We start from the raw sequence: 24,614 nt of genomic DNA, 5'->3' as shown, positions 1-24,614 counted from the left end.
ATGAAATGACCCGAAAAAATCTACTTGGCCCCCTGTTACGGATGACCGTGAGAAAGAAACCAAAGTCACCTAAAGTCTGCCTTAGTCTCAAGAGACAGTCGATAGTCAAAAGAATCGACTCTTAGGATCACCATGGAGGTCCTATACACGACCGGGCACCGAATGTTATAAAACATTTAGGACTCCACGTCGATGTCACAATTGTGTCCTACGAAATATCCGTATAAATCGCCTCTGTGATTGGTCAGTAACCAGGTTGACTTATGGCTCGTTGAACCCACCATCAACCAACGTCACAAAATAATTGCCAGAGTTATCAGCTCATATGGGCAATTAAGGACTAAAAAATATAATGTTTGTTCAGTTCACTTTGTGGTGTTCAAAATTTGTCGTACAAATCCACATGAAAAACAAAATATATAAATATCAAAACGATGATGTTGTATAGAGTACAAAAGGGAATGAATCTAATCCATAAAAGAGTACTACAACTTAGGAACACGTTTAATTCCCATGGAATTAACGTGCCCTTCATGCTTATCTTGTCGTAATGGTTTAGTGAGAGGATCTGCTATGTTATCATCTCGTAGCAATCTTTTCTATCACTACTTCCTTTTGCTCCACGTAATCTCGGATTAGATGAGCTTTCCGTTGTACATGTCTAGACTTGTTGCTATACTTTGGCTCCTTAGCTTGGAAGATGGCACCACTATTGTCGCAATAGATGGTGATCGGGTCATTCGAACTAGGCACTACAGATTGTCCATGTAAGAATTGACGCATCCATATCGCTTCCTTTGTAGCTTCGACGCGCGCATAGTACTCGGACTCGATCGTAGAATCTGCTGTAAATGCATTTGTTTGGAACTCTTCCACCGATCGCAGCGCCATTAAGAGTAAAAACGAATCCAGACTGAGATTTCGAGTCATCTCGATCCGTTTGGAAGCTAGCATCTGCGTAACCGGTTGCGCATAGCTTTTGAGGGCCTCCATAAGTCAATGCCCAATCTTTAGTCCTCCGTAGGTACTTAAGAATGTTCTTGACACCATCCAATGTGATTCACCCGGATGCTTTGTTGGAATCGACTTCTCATACTCAATGCATATGCCACGTCCGGACGTGTGCATATCATGGCATACATGATTGATCCTATAGCCGAGGCATAAGGAATCCGTGTCATGCGCTCTTTCTCTTCCGGTGTCTCTGGTGCCTGAGACTTGCTCAAATGCACCCCTGGAGCCATAGGAAGAAACCCCTTTTTGGAGTTAGTCATGCTGAATCTCTCTAGTATCTTGTCTATGTAAGACTCTGACGAGAGATAACATCCGACGTGATCTATCTCGATAGATACGGATGCCTAGAATTCTTTGTGCCTCTCCCAGATCTTTCATCCGGAAATGGTTTTTCAACCATACTTTCACCGAAGTTAAGAGAGGTATGTCATTCCCAATCAGGAGTATGTCGTCAACATACAATATTAGGAAGACAATCTTGCTCCCACTCGACTTGATATATAGACATGGTTCCTCGACCGATCGAGTAAATCCATTGTCTTTTATCACTTGGTCGAAGCGATGATTCCAACTCCGAGATGCTTGCTTAAGTCCATAAATGGAACGCTTAAGCTTGCACACTTTCTTAGGATGTTGTGGATCGATGAAACCTTCGGGTTGTACCATGTACAACTCTTCCTCCAAAAAGCCGTTTAAGAAGGCGGTTTTCACGTCCATTTGCCAAATTTCATAGTCATGAAAAGCGGCAATCGCTAAGATAATCCGAATGGAACGCAAAGATGACTACGGGTGCAAAAATTTCATCGTAGTGCAAACCTGGCACTTGGGTGAAATCTTTAGCAACTAGTCGTGCTTTATAGATATCTTGTTGACCTTCCACAGAATGCTTTATCTTGTAAAGCCATTTGCATTGAAGGCGACGAACCTTAGCAGGTAAGTCAACAAGATCCCACACGTTGTTCTCATACATGGAGTCCATCTCGGATTGCATGGCCTCAAGCCATAGCTTAGAGTCAGAACTAGTCATGGCACCTTTATAGGTTGCGGGTTCACTACTCGTTAAGAGTAGAATGTCATCTATGTCATGTTCCTCGACCATACCAATGTATCTGTCCGGAGGAATAGAGACTCTTCCCGACCTCCTAGGTTCCTCAGGACTATTAACCGCAGCCGGGATTGAAGGAATTGGTTCCTCCAATGGTTGCTCGGTACTTGGTTCTGGAATCTCCGACAGTTCGAAGGTTCTATCACTCTTTGCATTCTCGAGAAATTCCTTCTCTAAGAATGTCGCACTAGCCGCAACAAAAACACGTTGTTCGGTTGGCGAATAAAAGTAATGACCAAGCGTTCCTTTAGGATAACCTATAAAGTATGTCTTGACCGATCGCGGGCCGAGCTTATCCTCGTGTCTTCACTTAACATAAGCCTCGCAGCCCCAAACCCGTATAAAGGACAAGTTAGGGACCGTTCCCTTCCATAGTTCGTATGTAGTCTTGTCAACAGCTTTAGACGGACTTCGGTTGAGTATTAGAGCGGCTGACAAAAGAGCATAACCCCACAATGAGTCAGGCAACACGGTGTGACTCATCATGGATCGAACCATATCAAGTAGAGTTCGATTTCTCCGTTCGGACACACCATTCAACCGAGGTGTTCCGGTGGAGTTAATCGTAAGGCAATCCCACCGTCTTTGAGGTGTTGATCAAACTCGTGAGAAAGATACTCGCCACCACCATCCGAACGTAGTGTTTTAATCTTTCTACCCGGTGAGGTTACGTACCCGATTCTCGTATTCCTTGAATTTCTCAAAGGATTCACTTTTGTGCTTCATTAAGTAGACATAGCCATATCTACTTAAATCGTCCGTGAAAGTGATGAAATACCTATAGCCTTCTCGTGCGGTGATTGACATAGGCCCACATACATCCGTGTGTATGAGTCCTAATAGGTCGACAGCGCGCATTCCAACACCTTTGAAGGAAATCCGAGTCATCTTACCGATGAGACATGATTCACACGTGCCAAATGATTGAAAATCAAAGGCCGAGATAGCTCCATTTTTTATGAGCCGTTTTACGCGTTTCTCATTAATGTGTCACATACGGCGAGTGCCATAGATACGTTTGATCTTTGTCACCAACCTTTAACTTTTTATTCATTACGTGTAATATTTCGGTGGTCCGATCTAAAACATAAATTCCGTTCATGGAGACTGCCTTGCCATAAATCATATCGTGTAATGAGAAAATGCAAGAGTTATTCTCTATTACAAATGAAAAACCAAGTTTGTCAAGTGCGAAACCGAAATAATGTTTTTAGAAAGACTGGTACATAATAGCGATTATATAAAAATAACTCAAATCCGCTAGGAAGCCGGATCACGTATGTTCCCCTCGAGACGCGCACCACTCGTGCTCCATTCCCGACACGCGGGTCCACCTCACCCTTTACGAGGGATTCGATGTTTCGGAGCCCCCGCACATGATTACACAGATGAGAACCACAACCAGTATCTAGTACCCAAGTTCCGTAACTTGCGTGGTTAATCTCAATCATATGAATAAAAGTAGAAGAGGAAGAAAACATACCAACAGGTTTAATACGACCTGCTTTTATGTCCTCATGGTAAACAGGACACGTACGCCTCCAATGCCCAGTCTTGTGGCAGTGATGACACTCCATGTTACCATCCTTGCTCTTTGTCGCGCCTGATGAGTTGCTCGACTCACCAGGACCACTCTTACCTGAACCCGACTTCTTGAACTTCGCCTTACCTACTGCTAGGTCTGCTTTAGCTTTGCCCTTACCCTTGCCCTTGTTTGACACAACGAGAACATCCTGTTTCATGCTCCCACCGAACTTCATATCCTTCTCGGTGCATACGAGAAGGGAGTGCAGTTCATGGGGACTTTTCTTCAAATCATTCATATAGTAATTCGCTCTAAAGAGCGCAAATCCATCGTGGAGTGAATGAAGCATGCGGTCAATCACAATGTTCTCGCTGATTTTACAATCAAGCGTCTCCAGCTTCTCGACATTCTCAATCATGCTGAGAATGTGTGGGCTAACTGGTTGGCCCTTCTGGAGTCTCGCATCAAAGAAGCGAGTGGTATGCTCATAGGTCACGATTCTCGGTGCTTTCGAGAATTCCTTAGTGAGCGTGGTGAAAATCTTGTTTGCACCATGGGCTATGAAGCGTTTCTGCAAATTGGGTTCCATTGCAAAAATGAGTACGTTTTTAATCGCACCCGCTTCCATACAGAAATCGTTAAACTTGGCGATCTCATTAGCTCTAGCCGTGGGACCTGGATTTGGCGGGATGGGCTCAATTAGATATTTGAGCTTTCCGTCGGCCGCGATTCCGTAATGCCGCCTCCCAGTCCGCGAAGTTTGATCCATCATTCTTGATCGAGTAGACCGATTCATCCGATTCATGAAGATCCGAAGCCAGGACTCACGGTCCAATGTGGCACTTGGCATTGGGTCGTTAGTAGGACCAGCCATTTCGTTATTAGCAGTTTAAAAGTTCGTGTTCTACACTGAAAAAGAAAGAAAAACAAAAACGAAATAAGCAACTCATCGATGTGATTTAAGTCTATTTAAAAATTCATTTTAACGTGTAGACTCATTGCACTTGCATAATTGATCTCCCTCAAGAATGATACAAGTGATCCCAAGACTTAATTTCTGTAAATTGATAAGCCAACTGTTTAGCTAATTCTTCCATAAGAACTCTTGGTCGATAGATTTCCGTAAATCCTATCTATAGTCCACCATGATCACAGGATCGTACGAGTGACCATAGTGTTGAGATAAAATAGGTCAATCGGTTCCAACTTACCCGACGTAGAAGGGGTCATATTATGCCTACCGACGAAGAAGGGACTCATTGGAGTTTGACCTATAAAGACCATTCTCAATTTTGGTTTATACGAGGAAGATCCCATCAACTAAGTTTAAATTCATTTTAAGTGAACGAATAACTAGCAACTGCGTGAATGAATTTATTTAGATGATGGCTTAAATCGTGTGACATATGAATGTCATAGAAAACTAACGCGTGACCTCTATATGAGTCAGTTTTCATGCAATTATTAGGTGGTTTGGTTTTTAGGCGGAATATGATGCAATCTATCGTTACGATAAAATAAATGAAAGAATGCAAAACGTAAATAAAAATTCCTAGTGTGGCCTATCCTAATAAAAAGAACATGAAACAACTTTGGAATCCACCGTTGGACCCGAGAAGCTAGTCTTGATGTTCCATCTTGATCCATGTAGCGGGAGTGAGCATCCGGTCTCCATCTTTGGTCTTCTGAAAAATTACAATTTAAAATTTACAAATATAAACCTATTTACATTCTAAATACAAAAACTGTAATTACAAGTGAAAAATCCAAAACGGAGATACGAGATCTCAAAATACAACCAAGACCGTGTTCCATCATTACGGTAACACGTTCTACTAAGGCCACACTAAGTTACAACTGTTTGTAAAAAAATACGTAATAAAAGCATTCAATATATTCAAAATAACGATAAAAAAAATGCATCAGCTAAAAATTAAAATTATTCGTGACATAATTCTGTAATTATGTTAAATTTAATCCAAACCACCTTTTAACAATTAAAATTATGTGACAAAACCGCTTCATCAACTTAATTTTAATTCGTGATAATCCGTTACTTTAAATCGTTTTAAAGTAACCAAATTGTTCGTGGGTGAACCGTTTCACTATCAAGCGAATGCATAAATCCGTATTATGCACATGTTTTGGCCCAAAAAAAAAAAAATTAAAAACAGAATTTTTTTTTTTTTTTCTTCACGTTCTGACCGTGAACAGTACACGAAATTTTTTTTTTTTTTTTATTTTCTTCAGCTATTGCCGAGAGCAAGAAAAGGCCAAAAACAATCAAGCGGCTCAATCCGAGAGCCTCAACAAAACAAAACAAAAACGATTTGTTAAAAACCAATTGTAAATTGATATGATCTTAACATATTGTTATAATTATCGTTTAAAACAACAATACGCAAAGAACAAATCGAGAACAAGATAAAAGATCGTCACAAGGCACGATTTTCAATGCAAATCAGCCGTGTAAACAAAAATTACAAACCAGCCGTGACAAAATATGTGCCGCACGAAATTTTATGTCAACAATTTGATAGATCTTTAACATATTGCAATGAATATCGATTACAAAACAATATGCAAAGATCAAATCGAAAACACGACAAACAACAACCATCACCGTGTAAACTTGACACGGTTCCCAAGACAGAAAACGTAACATAAAAAAAAATTTCTGCCGAGATCAAAAACAGGCTGCCGCACGGTTTTCCAAGCAAAAAAAATATCGTTTCAAATTCGTTTGATGAAAAACACATAGAAAAATTTACGTGGCCTCGCTCTGATACCACTTGTGGGGTAATATCCGTATAAAACCCTTAAATTATAGGACTATAACGCAAATTTATTACGTGATTTATTGTCATAAACGAAAAACAATGAAAAACGATAAAGCACAAGAATTAACCTTCGGTCCTAGTGCAATTCGGCAATGAGAGATCAAAATAGACCTCCTCCTAATTGTTGCACCCAAGATCGTCTGAGAATATGCCCTTGTGCTAGAAATGTGTTCTCTAATTGCCTTGCAATATTGAGAGAACTTGATGTGAGTTTTCTTTAGATGTGAGATCTAAATTTCGAGAGGAAAAATGTCTCTCAAAACCCTAATTTTGTTTTGCAAATGAATTAGGTTAGAAAGGAGAAGAAACTCTCCTTTTTGTTCTACCCATTCGGTCCGTGGGTTTCAATAGGGAGGGGGTGGGCTTTCCACTTCCTCCTTATTAAACTCGTGATCCGACATGAATTGCTAAAACGTATACGACGGGTTTTTATTTATAAATTGTCATCGGTTATCGGTAATTATAACATTAACTAATAACACGGATTAGTTGAAATGTTAATATATGTCCGACAAAGACAATATTGTATAATTAATTTATTCAATATACATTAATCAAATATAAATCGTTTATATTCAATTTACGAATTAATTGCTTAATTCGCCTTAGCCGTTATTATTTAATCCGTATTAAATAAAATATCTCAACATCACATTTTGACTAATTATTAGTCAAATAACTCGGACTAACTGGTTAGTCAAATTTGGCATCAACATGACTGTATTTTTATACCGTCACATCTCTCAAACGTATCCTATAGGTGTGACTTTTAGGGACCAGTTGATCACCGCCATCTGTATGACAATAACGTCAAACTTATCTAGCAAGCCAACCGTTATTGATAAACGTGGACCAACTGATTATAATACAAAAGTATACCCTTTGATCCTTTTAGAGATTTATAAGTCCTTACACTAACTGTAAAGGACACCAGCCCCAACAACTACAAGATGTTGTAACTACCATTGTGGATGCTAAAAGCATCTACAATGGTAAGCTACAACCCTTCATCTCAAATTTCAAGCAACATAACTTGTATAACCTCACAACACCTTTATCATTCAATAAAAAAAAACAGGTTACTTAATTTTCAAATTAGTATCTTGGTGGAGCAAGTATTGTTTAGAAGCAGACTATATTTAAAAATTTAAATTACGAAAACTAAAAGTGGGTGATTTTACCATTAGAGTGGGTGATGAATATCATCATTACAATACTGAATTTTAGCCATGAATAACATGCTCATAATAGAAATAAAATAATTCTAAGAATAGGCCGAACGTAGAAATGAGGTAACTCCTAAGAATTACCGAGAGTATTAAAAAATAAAACATAAAACATTGAATAATAATTAAAAAAAAAGACATAAACAATTGACTTAACATAACATGATTGTGACAACCCACGGTTATACAACAAAATAAACACCTACTCCGTATAATACACCTGAAAATGCGAGATTTAAAAACTTTAATAATAAAAACCGTGAAACCACTAAATCATAAAATCAAAACATACGGTTATAAGTATCATACCAAATACCATCAATCAAATCACTTTTTCGAGAAATACGAAATGACTTTTATTCAAAATACAACCTTTATGAAACAACGAATATAGATGCTTTAATAAAGCACAAATTCTATACTAAACACGAGACTAAACTACAACGTGTAGGGTCACTTGTTGTAAGTCCAACGCAAGCTAACTCATTTGTCAAACCCTATTTAAGCACCTACTTCAACATGTTCATTCATTAAAAATAAATGGCACATTCAGTGGGGAGTAATTAACTTGAGGTTCTCTCAGCCATATTAATCATCATTATCAAGCAGTGAAATAAAGGACAAGTAAACAACTTAACCTGTGAATCATGTGAAAACAATAAGAAAAGAATATGCGATAAAGGACATGAATAATGCATTCCATGTCAAAAAGGTAACCAATGCAACATGTAAACCATAATCGATAGCACAAGTTTAATCTAATATCCTCATTATTGACATACATAGCAATAGGGTAATAATATCATGAATATACAAACATATATGAGTGAGTATATGAGTAAAAAGAGCAACATATGGATACTAAGAGGATTGCATCTCACCCCCTAGTGCTTAATACTAATAAACATATATTATGAATCAAGCAAGATAAAATCATATCAAGTCAGATGCCAAATTCTTGGGATACCGTTTCTCAATGCGACACAGTATCGTTCTGAGTCTAAACGTGGCAAAAGGCTCAAAAGTGACACATATTACATATACCACAACCAAGACATTGTACAAGATATGACTCTCACGGTAAATGACACATTTAAAATGGGTATAACTATCAACAAAATACTAAATCTACCTGATAGGTCGATGGTAGGATTAAAACCGGTGTCGTTAATTCCTAGTAACTAACACATTAGATATTTATAGGAATTAACTAGACTCTACACTAACTCAAATTAAAGGTAGTAAGTGATAAGTTAGGGTCGAACCCATGGGAAATCAGTTTAACTAAAGCTAGACTCTTAAACTATTGACTAATTACTAACTACTTAAGACCCTTATAACTAACTAGGACTCACTGATTATGAAAATTTCAAAAGAATGGTTAATTACAATGGTAAACAAGTGGTTGACATGAAAAAGAAAAGATTTGAGTGGAGTAATTGAAAACATGTGAAATTTTAAATGTTACTTGTCTACCAAGCAAACTATCAAACACTATAAGTGAAATCAAACAATAAAGGAAAAAACTTGGTATAATTTGTCCATTTTTACCCACCTTAAACATGCAATCTCTAATATCGTTTCTAAATCTCTAATTATCTACTTAGCTAATCACAAGAAAGTAGTCTACAACATTAAACAATGAAGTATTCCATTCTTAAAGTGTCAATACATGTTAAACCACACATAGAAGATTAACAAGAATGTTAAAACAATTACCAAGTGAGTAAAAGCTAGAACAGGTTACAATCTAAAGGGAAATGCATATTTAAATATAAACCCACATAGATTTCCTACTCAAGAAACAACCTTTAAACCAAGATTATGCTAATAAGAGTTTGCTTCAATCAAGCTTGCATTATTTAAACCAACATCACAAGATTTGCACTAGCGATTTAATACAAATGCTAAATTGGCAAAGTCCAACATCATATCATCCGAGAATAACAAGTAAACAAGGAAATCTAATAACTAGAGAAAAGAAAAAAGTTTATAGAGACATACAATGCTTAAGATGAGATTTTGGAACAAATTACACCAAGAGAAAGGAACTTAGCCTTCCATAATCCTGTTATAATCCACTAAATGGGAAAGAATAACATAAAAATGGATAAAGATTAAGTCTTTGATTATCTAAACGCAACTTTCCCAAAATATGAACGATTAGAAAATAGATGAAATTAGATGATTCTTTTAGATCTTAAAATTTTGATATTTATATGGTTGTACAAGTATATAAGTTAACCTCGAGATTGGGCCCCATTTGTTGCAAAAGAGGAAATTAAAACCATCTAAAAACATGGAAAATGGCAGACTGCGGTTTTTCCTGCAGCACAATCGCGAAAGCCATATCTCCCTCGTTTCTTAGTCAAATAAAGCGTGTGATCTACCGTCCGAAAGTTAAGATTACAGGCTTTCACCTCCAATTGGCTTTGCAACAATACGAGCTCTAGAACTTGAGATATACCCTTTTGAAGTTGACCCTCTTGAAACCGAGATTTAATTTTTCATATTGGCTCTTGTTTGTGCATACCAAGGCTTCAAACTTCCTTTTGTTTTGTTTTCTTAACTTTGCACTTGTTAATTTCCCTTATCTTTGTCTCTCCTCCTTTGCCTTGGTGTAGGAAATATGGAGAACGAGTTTCCAATTAAAAAATACAACTAAAGTCCGAAATTACAAAAGTTTACAAAGTTACAAGTCCAAAGCAAGTAATAGCTATTATCATTGATGGAGAAATTTGAGAGGGCATCTGCCGCTCGATTTGCCGACCACTTCTCAAAATTAATCTTTAAATGAGGTGAGTCCTTCAATTGTTCCTTACTCTCAAGGACAATATTAACATAAGGACCGCAAGGGGGGGGGGGGTCCTTTCTCGTAAGAGCATTGACAACATTAAGGCAATACGAAGCAATCAAAACATTATCCGTGGAAAAAATAAAACAACGCAATAACCCTTCTATAATAGGGAGCACTTCAAAAATAAAAGGGCTGAGGGCAAAGAAACGGGTAGACCATCCCCGAACCCAAGAGCCAATACTATTCCCAACAACACATGCAATACTAACAAAAGAGGAGGAGGAGGAGGGCAAAGTCGCGTCAACATTGACTTTGAGCCAATTTTGCGGGGGAATGACCGAGCTACTCGGGTAGCAAGAGGTAGAGGGACGGACAACATTAGATGGGGAGGGGTGATAATTACGGTGATTGTCAACAACCCAAGATGATGCTTGAGAGTAAATGACACTAAAGAAGCGACAACGATGAACATGGGAAGAAGAAGAGAACGTGAAATCACATCGTCTTATCGAAAGACGCCAAATAGAAAAAATGAAAATGATGGTCCACAAAGAATCTGCATAAGTGAAATTCTATTGAATTCAGACTTGCAGGTTAAAGGAGTAAAAACAATGGTCACAATGAAGTGGGCCTACACCTCAGCAGCAAGACTACAGTCCCAAAAAATGTGAAGAGAGGATTGCTGGAGATAGGGGCTCATACACAGATTGCATGAAGAAGAAGGAGAATGGTTCTTTTGAAGAGAGTGATATTGTAGGGGAGGTTGTCTCACCACGACAACCAAATGAATAACTTAATCCTATGTCGCGTAGGCAGGTCCCATAACTGCACTAAATCAATCGAGTAGGAGGGAGGACAACAACAGAGGTTAAAGAATGAGGTATAATAGGATCCTAGAGAAAATTTCTGCTTAAGGGCAAGTTAAGTAGTAAGTATGTCGTATCTACTAAAGGATGAGAGGGGTATATCAAGGGTAGAATCAAGGATATGGACCAGATGGATGAAATCAAGATTATCAAGGTTTCACCTCTCATTGGAAATATTAAAGCTACGCTTAGCACCAACAAAAAGAGAGCTAAGAGGGCGGGAGATGATATTCCTAAGGGGATCGAAGCTAGACCAAAGGTCATTCTAGAAGCAAATAGAGGATCTGTAAGACTGTAACACCCCAACTATCCGGCCAAGATAATTGGAGCTTTACCATCCCGGTTTCCCGAGGTAGTGTTTTAAAACTTCAATAAAAGAACATTTTATAAATAAATATAAGGTTTAGTGAATTACATAAACGTAAACAAATGAATAAAGTACAACTCGTGACATCTATACTCTTCTAATCAACCAGACTTGTCTCATGACTCATCAAGCTCGTCCCATCTCCCACGTGCTATCCAAACAACCTGTACATTATCTGCTCCCCTATGACCAAAAGATATCATATGGATCGACACAGGCCACCCCAAAAGAGATAGGTGACAAACACACAGACACAACAAACGTCAGCTTCAATAAATAAAGTGTGACAAACTCGAGTGTGTGAATATGCAACATGATTATGATATGGATGACACACTATCAAATTACCACCACCACGGTACCGGGACATGCCCAGACATACCGACAACTACACTGGTACCGGGACACGCCCAGACATACCAACAATCACAAACAGACACCGGGACACGCCCAGACGTACCGGGTCCGAAAGCCAACCGGATCCCCTGCCAGAAGTCGTGTCTCAACCAAACGCGTCTTTCCAAACTCAAGTCATTAATGCGCACATCCCTCTTGGAGTGGGAAAGCTCCAAGAGATGACCCAAGCGGAAGACGGTCTCCCAACCGCCTTCCGTCTCCTCAGCAACAACCAACAGTTGCAACCATCATATTACCCAATATGCATGACAGCACAATAAGCACAAGGTGCCACACGCTATGCGAATTACCGACTTATCCAACCGTCTCGACCAAAATCATGTTTTAATGCAATCCAACCAACATACTTATCTCCTTAATGATGTTATTATCCACTAAACATGTTATAATGCAATTACTCTAATTAAGTGTCACTAATTACAACACTAACCACAACATATGTAATGACCACATTATTGAAACCGAGTAGGATTAACCTACCTTTTAGCAAATCTCCATAAGCAATCCGAAACCACCAAGCATCCATATCATAAAACCGTCTCATCCTACATAATTCCATAACAACTATCACAAAGTATCCTACAACAACTAATACCACTAATTAACCTTTCATTATTACCCATTAATTACTCCTAATACTAATTAAAACACTAATTAACAACACCCATTAAAACCCCCAAATTCTAGAGTTTAGTCTTAAAACGAATTATCCAAATTAAAGGAAAAAAGGTAGTATAAGACTCACCAAGTGACAAGGAACAATAATATGTGAATGAATCTTCCAAAATCTTCACCCATAGTTGTAGATCTAGGATTTAGAGAAGTAGGTATTGTAGAGACAGGTAGGAGGTTTTAGAGAAAAAGAAATAGGGTTTGAAAATGGGAGAAATCTGAAAAATAGGGTATGTATATGTCAAGGTCCATCAAAGAGAAGTCCACGCATTAAAACTCAGCGGTTCCCGCAGCACTCGGTCGAGTGAACCTCCACTCGATCGAGTGGACTACGAATCAGGGGTTTTTAACAACTTGCAGACTCACTCGGTCCCTTACTCAGTCGAGTGGGTTCCACTCGGTTGAGTACTCAGTTTTCTCGACCGAGTACAGGTCTTATAACTATGGGGTATTACAGGATCCATCATCGATGGATCAGATAAGGTGATTTCTCAAGGTAGTTCAACCGATTCCTATATTCCTCCAAATATGAGAACCCAACATGAACGAAAAAGAGACGGGAGTCAAGTGTTTACTTCTAATGACATGAGAAGCTAAAGATTCTTTGTCAAATAACAGCCTTCGTTTCAACTTAGTAGCAAACGCATTATCAAGAGGCTGAACAGCTTTGATTTCAAGGCCTCCAAGAGCAAGAAGTTGAGTAACAAAATCCCAATTGGAGAGATGGAGGTTTTTTTAGGAGCGGCCAGACAAGAGGAAGGAACATATGAGTTTATCTATGTCACCTAATATAGAGGAGGGGAGACGTATGCATTGCATGGTGTGAGAGGGGATGACATTCAAAGTACACTTGATCAAACAGAGTCTACCCGCTATAAATAGAAAATAAATTTTCCAGTTATCAAGTTTTGATTGGATGGTATTGACGATAAAGCAAAAAGTTGATCTCTTTGGCTTCTTCTAGTTAAGGGGAAAACCAAGGTATGTACTACGGTTTTTAGGGGCCTTAATCCCTAAGGAGGCCTCGAACATGTTGATATCCTCGGCCGGAGTAAACTTAGAGAAGATAATCTTACTTTTGAGGCAGTTAATTTTTTGACCCGATGAAGAACAAAAGGAGAGGAGGGTATCCTGGAGGTCACACAAATTCTTTTCGAAAGATCGCTGAAACAGGAGGATGTCATCAACAAAAAGGAGGTGAGAGAAGATGGCTCCACCTTTCCCAAGAGGGAAATGAGTCCAATAATTATCGGAGATGGATTGGTGGAAGAGAGTAGAAATGGACCTTCCATGTAGATAATGAAGATGTAGGGAAAAAGAGGTCGCCTTGCCTAATGCCCCTAGATGGGTAAACCCCAGGCGACAACGTGCCATTAAAGATGACATGGGTATAAGTAGAGGAAATTCAACTCGTATTAAGGGAAATGGTATCGGTATCATTCCTGGAAAGAGAAAGGCAAGAGTGGAAGAAATAAATCCCATTCGAGGTGATCAAAGGCCTTATCGAGGTCACGCTTAAAGGCGAACCATCCTACCTTGCTTTTTGAAACATGCATAGAGTGAAGGATTTCAGAAAAAATTATTAAATTAGTATTCGTACCCCTTCCGAGGATCAAACTACCATGGTTGGAGGAAATAATATTGGACATGAAGGGCTTGGGATGGTCAACAATGATCTTTGTAACCATCTTATAAGTGTGTTATAAAGGCTAATGGGGCATAAGTTGAAGATTGATTGAGGATGAGGGATTTTAGGAATGGGGTATATATAAGTTTTGTTAATGGACTCCAAGACGCACCTGTTAATAAAGATGGTTTGGATGAATGTAAAATATCAGAATTAACTATGTTCCAGCACCTCTTGATAAAACCCGCTTGGAATCCATCAGACCTCGGGGCTTTATTTGAGCCAAGGAAGAAGAGAGCCAAACAAATATCTTCCTCAAGGGGGATAGAAAATGAAGTGATGGGGGGGGGGGGGCTTTAAACGATTGATATAGAGTTTATCAGAGGCATAGAGTTTAGCAAATAATAGGGAGACATTGCAGATGAGATCAACATCCCCAGAGATAGTATTGCCCACACCATCGACAAGAGAAAGGATACGGTTAAAACTACAATGGAGGGTCATAGATTTTTTTAAAAAGGTAGTGTTCTTGTCCCCATCAACCAACCAATTGATGCGGGATCTGACTTTTCAATACAGATACGCAAAGTCAAGGACACTATTGAGTTGATGAAGAAGGGAGTCATTGAGGCTAAGAAGTAACTGCAAGTTAGGGTGAATACAAAGCTCGTGTTTGATACTAAGAAGCCTAGAATTAAGAGAATTCTTATTTTTAAAAAGGTTCCCAAAATTTTATGGAGCCTAGTTATAGGGGACGAAGCTAGGAGAGGCGAGTTTAGAAGTGCCGCAATCATCAAAGGCAAACCATGTCGAGGAGACAGTGGAAAGGAAACTCGAATCATAGGCCTATAAGGACTCAAACTGAAAGGATTTGGGTTGGGGTTTGAAAATAAGGGAAGACCTAAGAAGGATAGGGCAATGGTCAGATGATAGACGGGTGATATGGTAGTTGTGCGAGTTAAGAAAAAGGTCAACCCACGATTGATTAACCCACACCTGTTCAAGGCGCTCTAGAATAGAGTTGGAACGTCGTATATTACTCCACATAAATTTCTGGCCAGAAAAACCAATGACAATCAAGTTACAAGAATCCATAATAATCGACCTAAAAATTTTGACTCTATGCCACTTATTACCACAGCCCCCGATTTTTCTGAAGCGCAAGTAACATCATTAACGTCACTGGCACAAACCCACGGAGTACTAAGGTTTTGGGAGAGGGTATCAAGTTAATTCCAAAGTTCCAATCGGTACCTAGACTTAGGGTTGGCATAAATAGCAGATAAAAAAGAAAATTGGAGTTCTTAGAAGCTACCTGAGCCACCACATTGATAATTTGATCGCCTTTGTTGACAAGAGTAATAATAACATTTCTCGTATTCCACAAGATGATGATACCACCAATGACCCCAAATGGGTCCAAAACATCACATGAGTCAAATGGGAATCTGTGCACAATGATCAGGGAATCTGAAGAAGAGACTCTGGTTTCTGAGATAATCACAATATGTGGCTTGTAGGCATTGATTAAGTAAGAGATATGGGTAGTAAAGGAGGGTCTAGCAATACCCCGACAATTCCAATAGAGAATATTCATATTAGGGGGAAGTAAGAAGGATATAGTTAGCTTTACCTGAGCTTCCGCACTGTCCGCGTCCAACACCACGTTTAGTTCTCGTTTAAGACGAGTGCTGAACACCTTGAGATTGGATCTGCTGAGTGTCATGAACACTTCCCTATGGTTCAATGTCACAATATATTCTCAACTAAGTCAAATGTCCAGTTGCCTCATTCTCATCGAGGTTCGAAAAACTCTCATATTGTTCGTGAAACTTTTCACCATAATTTCTTTGGAAGTTAAGCTCAACAGAGATACTGTAACACCCCCGCACACCAGGATGCCTTACCAAGGACCATCCCAGTGTATGAAGGTGTTACCATCTCGGTTGCCCGAGGTAGTAGATCAAATAGACAATAAAGAACATTTACAAGGTAATTACTTTAACTCTTTAGAAGCCAATACAAGACTGATTATAAGTGATGACAAAGACTATTATAGACTCGTGCCTCTGCGTGTCTAGACCCGTAGCGTGATGACTCCGTTCCCTCCGCACCCAGCAGCAACAGCCCAACTGTACCTGCTAAGCCAACTGCTCACCATCCCTGAATGGATCACCACAGTTTTGAAAACATAACACGGGGTCAGTACTGCACAATCAAGATAAGACAGATATGATAAGTAACCAGCTGATCATCCACCATCTCCGGTCTTCCGAGCTCACACAGTAACCGACTACACACCGATGTGCTTAGCCCTGCCAGATTACCCATCGCAACGAGTAATTCTCGCCGCCAGTGGGGGACCGTAGCCAATCCCCACCTAAATCCCGCCCATCAACGAGCGATAACCCTGTCCCTTAATGTGCAAATCCTCTCCCGTGACGGGTTCCACGGAAAGCGAGCTAGGGCGTGAAGCCATTCCCGCAAGTGACTCCACCACAATCATCACAACACCACAACATCACAACCACCACCACAACACCAACACTCCGATGATCAGCAGATACAGTAAACACAAAACAATCACATCTTAATTCAATCAACAGAAACTGAGTAGGGAAACCCTACCTTAACGCCAACCATGAAAATGCATCCACACATAGCCAAGCAAGACTCCGAGATGAATCCTACAACGATGACTACATCCTATTATATAACTACTTCCAACAAACTACTGAAGGAAACCACAAAACAGCGACTTACCTAATGACGCGGACCGACGGTGACACGAACGACGACCACACACATACTTCCTATGCAAACCCCGTCTTTCCCACGGTTGAGGTGTAGGCTACACGTATAAGAGTGTGTGAAGGTAGAGGTGATTGGTGAGAGAGAGGTAGGCTAGGGTTAGAGGAACAGAAACTGTCAAAAATGGGAAAATGAATAAATCTTGCGAACTTGCGTTTTTATATCAACGCGTCGACAGCAGCCATACTCGGTCGAATACTCACATACTCGGCCGAGTAGGCTCTACTCGGTCGAGTATACACAATACTCGACCGATTAGTCCCTGCTTGGTCGAGTAAAGACTCCTGAAAGGTACCTATCCTAACCTAGTCTCTCACTTATCCTTTTCTAAGGTCTTTCCTGGTTAATGGGTCGGTCAAAAGAGTCCCTAAACATCATGGGTATTACAGTCTTCCCCCCTTAAAAAGGAACTTCGTCCCCGAATTTCAGCCCACACAACTCCAGCAGCGAGGTTAGACACTTCGAAGACGATCAACATACATAAAGACGTACCACATTAGTACTACCACATCATATTATTGAAACATGCCCCAACACAACCACGAAACCATACTTTCATTCATCACCGACCAAAGATTATCACTTACAAAACATACAACACGACGGTCTTATCACAGATTCACAGCAATACATGTTCCTAACCCACACCACATGTGTTTCGTTATACTCGATTACGTTACTGTACAACACAATTCTGCTAGAATCAACTCCACTATTGCTGATAACATTAGATTCTCAAGCCATCACAACGAATAACTTCTGGAAGTAAAGTACACAACATGCTATCTTTTTCAATTGCGCTATAACCACTCTGAAGCTATCCAAAACAATCACATAAAACTATTCAAACAATCGTTCACATATTTTAAAATGCGACCAAGAACACTAAAAATACTGTAACATTGATATAATTGCATCATTTTGCTTTCGCCACATTACTCTTCCCCTCTTAAAGAAACTTCGTACCCGAAGTTCACCACTAAACAACTTCCCTGTCCTTTAAACCGATACATTTCATATCATATAGACATTACTCATAGACCGCAACCAATCATTGATTCATACTGACATAACCTAATCTTTGACATTACACAACTACAACCCGTATAGACGGAACATCACTGAAATTATGTAGCACGTCTCAAGATATATTATTTCTTACTAGCAGAAAATTCCCCAATTATTTGTTATTTAATCACATAAATCATGTTACAACATGATAGCCATTATATTTCGCTTATCCAATTCGACTTGTTGTAACTATAAGTAACACAAATACCATCGAAGACGATGTGATTTGACCCAAAATGCATATTCGACTCGTGACAGCAACAATACCCTCTTGTCATTACATAAATATGACCTACACGATTTACATGCACACGCAATATTATCACTTTAAGCAACGCAATAACACTTTATGTTACCTGTGGCAAATTGGTTTAATGTTCATAGCCTGACAAAACGTACATATTTATATATATAACATGACCGCACCCCATCACATAACAATTGTTTAAGCTAAGCAACACTACTAAGCAACCACAAAAAAACATTAACATAAAAGTACCCAAAAATCAGATGATTCAACAATGTTAAACGCGAAAAGTTCCTGTAACAGTAATAATTGGCCGAGTATAAGTTACTACTCGGTAGAGTAAGCTCTACTCGGTCGAGTATAATAATCTACTCGGCCGAGTAAGCTCTACTCGGTCGAGTATTCCTTATACTCGGTCGAGTTCCTATGGGCAGAGAGCTTTTCCAGCAATGAAACACGATTCCTCCATCAACTATCCTGCAACAAATCACGATTACCCTAACGAAATGCATGTCCAAGTATAACAAGTCACCCCATAGTATGCTAAATAAGTAACGGCCTTAAGGCCGAGTACAATCATCCAAATGAAAAGTACGACAAGAACGATAATTATCCATACACAACTGAACAAGTCCAGAAATACAAGAAAGAGATCAAAAGCCAGGACCCCCCTCCATCTCATCATCACCGCCTGCACCTGATGCTCCTGCTCCCGAGGCACTAGCTCCCTGATAACCTGCTGCTGAGTAGTCTCCCCCTCCTAGCTGACTGCCGTAGTTGGCTCCCCACGGTCCCGTGAGGCAGCCAAACTCAGTCTCCTCTGGTGGCCTCCAAAAGTCGGGATCAACTCCATAGCTATGAAAGACTCCCGTGTCCACTCCAGGTCCTCTCCACCAAACAGGCTGGGCCAGCTCAGTCCCTATGCCCTGATTTTGGGTCATCTCATGCATATTGCGGAGCACCAAGGTGGTGGAGATCCACTCAGTCAAGTCACTCACCTGCATCCTAGGGTCATGCACTGTGGGGTAGGGCTAGTACGGCTGAGAGTAGAAGTCAGGGGCGGAGTAAGAGGGCTCAGTCTCGACCGGGTCCGCCTTAGACTGCCTGACCCTACGACGCTCACGCGGTGGGGGAGGTGCCTGCTGTCCCTCAGGCACTGAGGTAGGCTCAGGTAAGTCAAAGAGAATGGTAGGGTCAATCAGATAGGTCTGGGGCTCAGGTCTAGGTACCCCGCCTGCAGGCTCCCACTCAGCTAAGTGGTCAACAACGGGAAGACGGGCAGGGTCGGGAAGTACCATCCACATAGATCCTCTCACCCTCCAAGCATAAGACCCATCAGCCATCTTCCTTAACCACCTGTTTTGACACCAATACTTAGCGTTCATGGTAGGCACAGTCTCAACATACTCATCCCCCGAGGGAGGTGGGGCCTCAAAATCAGTCAGGCGCTGGGCTAGGCGGGTCACTATGGCCCCGTAAGCAATGTAACGGTTCGGGGACTGTGCCATGTGCTCAAGACTGGAGCACACTATCCCCGGAGCACTATAGTAAAAAGGCTTCCTACGGTGCAGGTTCAGGTAAGACATCAACAACATAACCTCGTGGGAATTAAGCTTGCTCACATCATCTCTCGAGTACAACAGACATGTCATCATCCTCAGGAACATATGAAGGGACACGTGCTGTATATCATTAATCAACATAGCACTAGCACAAGGGGAAGGTCGACCAGTCAAGTAAGGAAGGTAAAGAGGTGCACCACTGTTCTTAGCCACATCACTAAGGTATCCCGTCCCCTCAGCCTCTAAACCCAGGCGGCCCGCAAACTCATCCAAAGTCAGCTCGTGATCCTCATTCATGAGGCGGAAGGAGACAGTATTCTCCTTTGCATCATAAATGAAAGAGCTCAAAAACTCTAAGGTCAGGTGAGGGTAGGACTTCTTCCTCAGATGATACAGCCCCTCCATTCCCAAGATCTCAAAGATATGGGTTATGTTTCCCTTAATCCCCAAGGTCTCTAAAATCTCGGGGTTTACACACCGAGTAGGTCGAAAAGGGCGACTCATTAAGGCTATGAAAGCCTTGCGCTGCTTAAAATCAGAAAAGATTACCGATAGATATGCTTCCACCGGTGGAACAACAGGCTCTTGGCTAGATTGGCCCGTCTCAAATTAGGCGTTATCAAGGGTCCTCTTGTTTGCTACACCTCTGGTTTTCGGCATACTGCAAAAAGATAGGTTTTTAACAAGGATACTTTACACAAAATTTTGTCACAGACGGACTGTTTTTCCAATTGTATACAATTTTTGAGACGAACTTTTATGACGAAGTTTTTCACCAAAACACCAAGTATTTTACTCAAAGACATCATTCTCAACATCAAGGGGCTTTGAAATAGCATGTTGAAACAAGAAAATGGCTGAAATTTTCTACTTGAGTCAAACCCTAGAAAATTCAAGAAGCGATTTAAGCCATAAAATTGCTCTAGTGACAGCATAGGCGATGTGTATAAGCATTTAAATCCAAGGAATTAGAAGAAAAAGCTTGATTTCATTCACACATGATAGGGATTCGATGTTTGAACAAAATCATACCACAACTTTAATAATAAAGGAAGAAATTGACTTAAAACCTTACCTTGAAGGAAAGTTTGACAAGCAAAGAGCAAATAATCACCAAGAAATCACCCAAGAGCTTGAGAGATTTGAGATATGGAGGTTTAGAGGGAAGAAGGAGGAAGGAGGAAGTGTTAGAGGCGGAAATGAGAAAAAGAAGGGGCGTTATAGGGTTTTTGAATAACATGGATCAGTCTCGATAAAACCGTACTCGGTCGAGTATTGGGCTTACTCGGCGAGTATGGCCTACTCGGTCGAGTATTCTGAATACTCGGTCGAGTACTCGAAAACAGTAGCGATTTTAATCTGACAAGAATGGACACTCGGTCGAGTACTAATATACTCGGCCGAGTGTGGACTACTCGGTCGAGTATGCTTCTTTACTCGGTCGAGTGTCAAAGAGCAGGAACAAAATTTCGAATTTTAATGCACCTGCAAAATAAATAATATTGTTCGGAGTTCCGTGCAATCAGGCTCGTCACCGTTAGAGCTTACTTCTACTACATACACACACATCATACACAAATTATGTATATCCATTACCAGTTCAATCAACGTTTCCACCTACATTCCTTACTTTACTACCCCCCCCCCCCCCTCAATTACATCACAACCCGTATTTATAATTCAACTAGTCACTACACCTGCAAGGATTAATCTTTACAACCACAACATTACACATTCCACAATTCATCTTATACTCACATTAAGCAAGACGTTCGTGAAACATTAACCATTGTATGATGCAACCATTGTTAAACAGATCATTCAAATTAACCTTGCCATACGCAACAGAATTTCACATTACATAATTCACAATTTTTGGTCACATTTCAGCAATCCTATTCACCAATTCAAGACTTTTCCAATACCATAGTCACTACATGCAAAATTCACATTGATGCACATTTCTTAATTCACAGATGCACACGACAACCACCCTCACGCAACAACTCCTATCAACTACCCTTTCCCAGTAACAGGCTTAAGCACGATGGGGCCGTGATTTTGAAATGAGGGCGCCTACTCACCCAAAATCTAGCATCGGCTGGGGCTCCCAACGTACATACACTAAGTTCATTTTAATTTGACTCCCTATATTCATTTGATTCATTGGTTTGGGTTCCAAAATCGCCGGCTCTGATACCACTTTATAACACCCCCGCACACCAGGATGTCTTACCAAGGACCATCCCAGTGTATGAAGGTGTTACCATCTCGGTTGCCCGAGGTAGTAGATCAAATAGACAATAAAGAACATTTACAGGGTAATTACTTTAACTCTTTACAAGCCAATACAAGACTGATTATAAGTGATGACAAAGACTATTATAGACTCGTGCCTCTGCGTGTCTAGACCCGTAGCGTGATGACTCCGTTCCCTCCGCACCCAGCAGCAACAGCCCAACTGTACCTGCTAAGCCAACTGCTCACCATCCCTGAATGGATCACCACAGTTTTAAAAATATAACACGGGGTCAGTAGTGCACAATCAAGATAAGACAGAAATGATAAGTAACCAGCTGATCATCCACCATCTCCGGTCTCCCGAGCTCACACAGTAACCGACTACACACCGATGTGCGTTGCCCTGCCAGATTACCCATCGCAACGAGTAATTCTCGCCGCCAGTGGGGGACCGCAGCCAATCCCCACCTAAATCCCGCCCATCAACGAGCGATAACCCTGTCCCTTAATGTGCAAATCCTCTCCCGTGACGGGTTCCACGGAAGGCGAACTAGGGCGTGAAGCCACTCCCGCAAGTGACTCCACCACAATCATCACAACACTACAACATCACAACCACCACCACAACACCAACACTCCGATGATCAGCAGATACAGTAAACACAAAACAATCACATCTTAATTCAATCAACAGAAACTGAGTAGGGAAACCCTACCTTAATGCCAACCATGAAAATGCATCCACTCATAGCCAAGCAAGACTCTGAGATGAATCCTACAACGATGATTACATCCTATTATACAACTACTTCCAACAATCTACTGAAGGAAACCACAAAAGAGCGACTTACCTAATGACGCGGACCGACGGTGACACGAACGACGACCACACACACATCCTTCCTATGCAAACCCCGTCTTTCCCACGGTTGAGGTGTAGGCTACACGTATGAGAGTGTGTGAAGGGAGAGGTGATTGGTGAGAGAGAGGTAGGCTAGGGTTAGAGGAAGAGAAACTGTCAAAAATGGGAAAATGAAATAAATCTTGCGAACTTGCGTTTTTATATCAACGGGTCGACAACAGCCATACTCGGTCGAGTACTCACATACTCGGCCGAGTAGGCTCTCCTCGGTCGAGTATACACAATACTCGACTGATTAGTCCCTTCTAGGTCGAGTAAAGAATCCTGAAAGGTACTTATCCTAACCTAGTCTCTCACCTATCCCTTTCTAAGGTCTTTCCTGGTCAATGGGTCGGTTAAAAGAGTCCCTAAACATCATGGGTCTTACAGATACCATTCACAATCGAGGCAAGATCGAATTAGAGTCCAGGGGAACTCCAGGGCATCTGGAACGACCATGCTCAAGAATGGGTGGTGCTTTGTTTGAACAAACCAGCGAAGAAAGCTGGGGATAATGGGGGAAGGGCTTGGAAATTGGAGAGATTGAGAAGTAGGTGAGAGTATGTGCACCTGTTTAGAAGTAGATGTTTTATCGGATAAATATTGGAGCACATCAGAGGAGAAAAGGATGGGTTGGCTAGGAGAGGGGGAGGATTGGCGCGGGTACTTGTGGTGAGACGAGGCGATGTTCGAAGATAAACGTTTCTTTGACATGAATTTCTGGTAGAGTGAGAGGAGGGGGTTGGAAGAAGGCCTTTGGAGGCCTTTGGAGATGCCTCCAGGTGAAGGAGGATGATTGTTACATGGGCAAATAAGGGAAACTTACTCTTATTCTTAAATGGAACCAATGTTTATTCATCTTTATCAGACGTAATCATTCCAGAGGCAACGTCAAGCTTGCTTATCCGACCAGTTTCATTCACCGATTTATGAGGATTTCCTCTTTTTCCAGAAGAATACCACCTTGACATGCACCATACACTGACCTTGGTAAGTGAAACAAAATATTTGCTTCTCGGAAATATTAACTTCTTGACAGAACAATCATATCCAAACCTTGGATGGTAAAGGTTTCGACAGATCGACGTGGACAGAAATACAAGCGAAACGTGCGTCGTTCATGTTAAGCCCATTTTGATCATGTTTGATGAACCCACCAAGGGAGTTGCCAATAGCTTGGAGATTGTCGTGATAATGATATTCTATTGGTAATTCCGAGAGAATAATACAAGTTGGGATGGAATATATAATCACCAGATAAGGTTGAAAATTAGGAATCCATGGCTAAATATGTAAGTATTATTGAACATGAATAAACCATGGTC

General features: G+C 40.6%; 1 protein-coding gene across 1 annotated transcript in view; it reads left to right on the top strand.

Moving 5' to 3' along the window:
• Window positions 1-24,614, top strand: part of LOC141648085 (acyl-CoA C20 Delta5-desaturase-like) — a 78,940-nt gene that overhangs the window by 4,201 nt on the left and 50,125 nt on the right. The window lies entirely within an intron of this gene.

This window comes from Silene latifolia, chromosome 3 (genome assembly GCF_048544455.1).
Source record: "Silene latifolia isolate original U9 population chromosome 3, ASM4854445v1, whole genome shotgun sequence".
Taxonomy (NCBI): Eukaryota; Viridiplantae; Streptophyta; class Magnoliopsida; order Caryophyllales; family Caryophyllaceae; genus Silene; species Silene latifolia.
The sequence above is the reverse complement of the archived record's forward strand: the minus strand, read 5'-3'. Positions and strand labels throughout refer to the sequence as shown.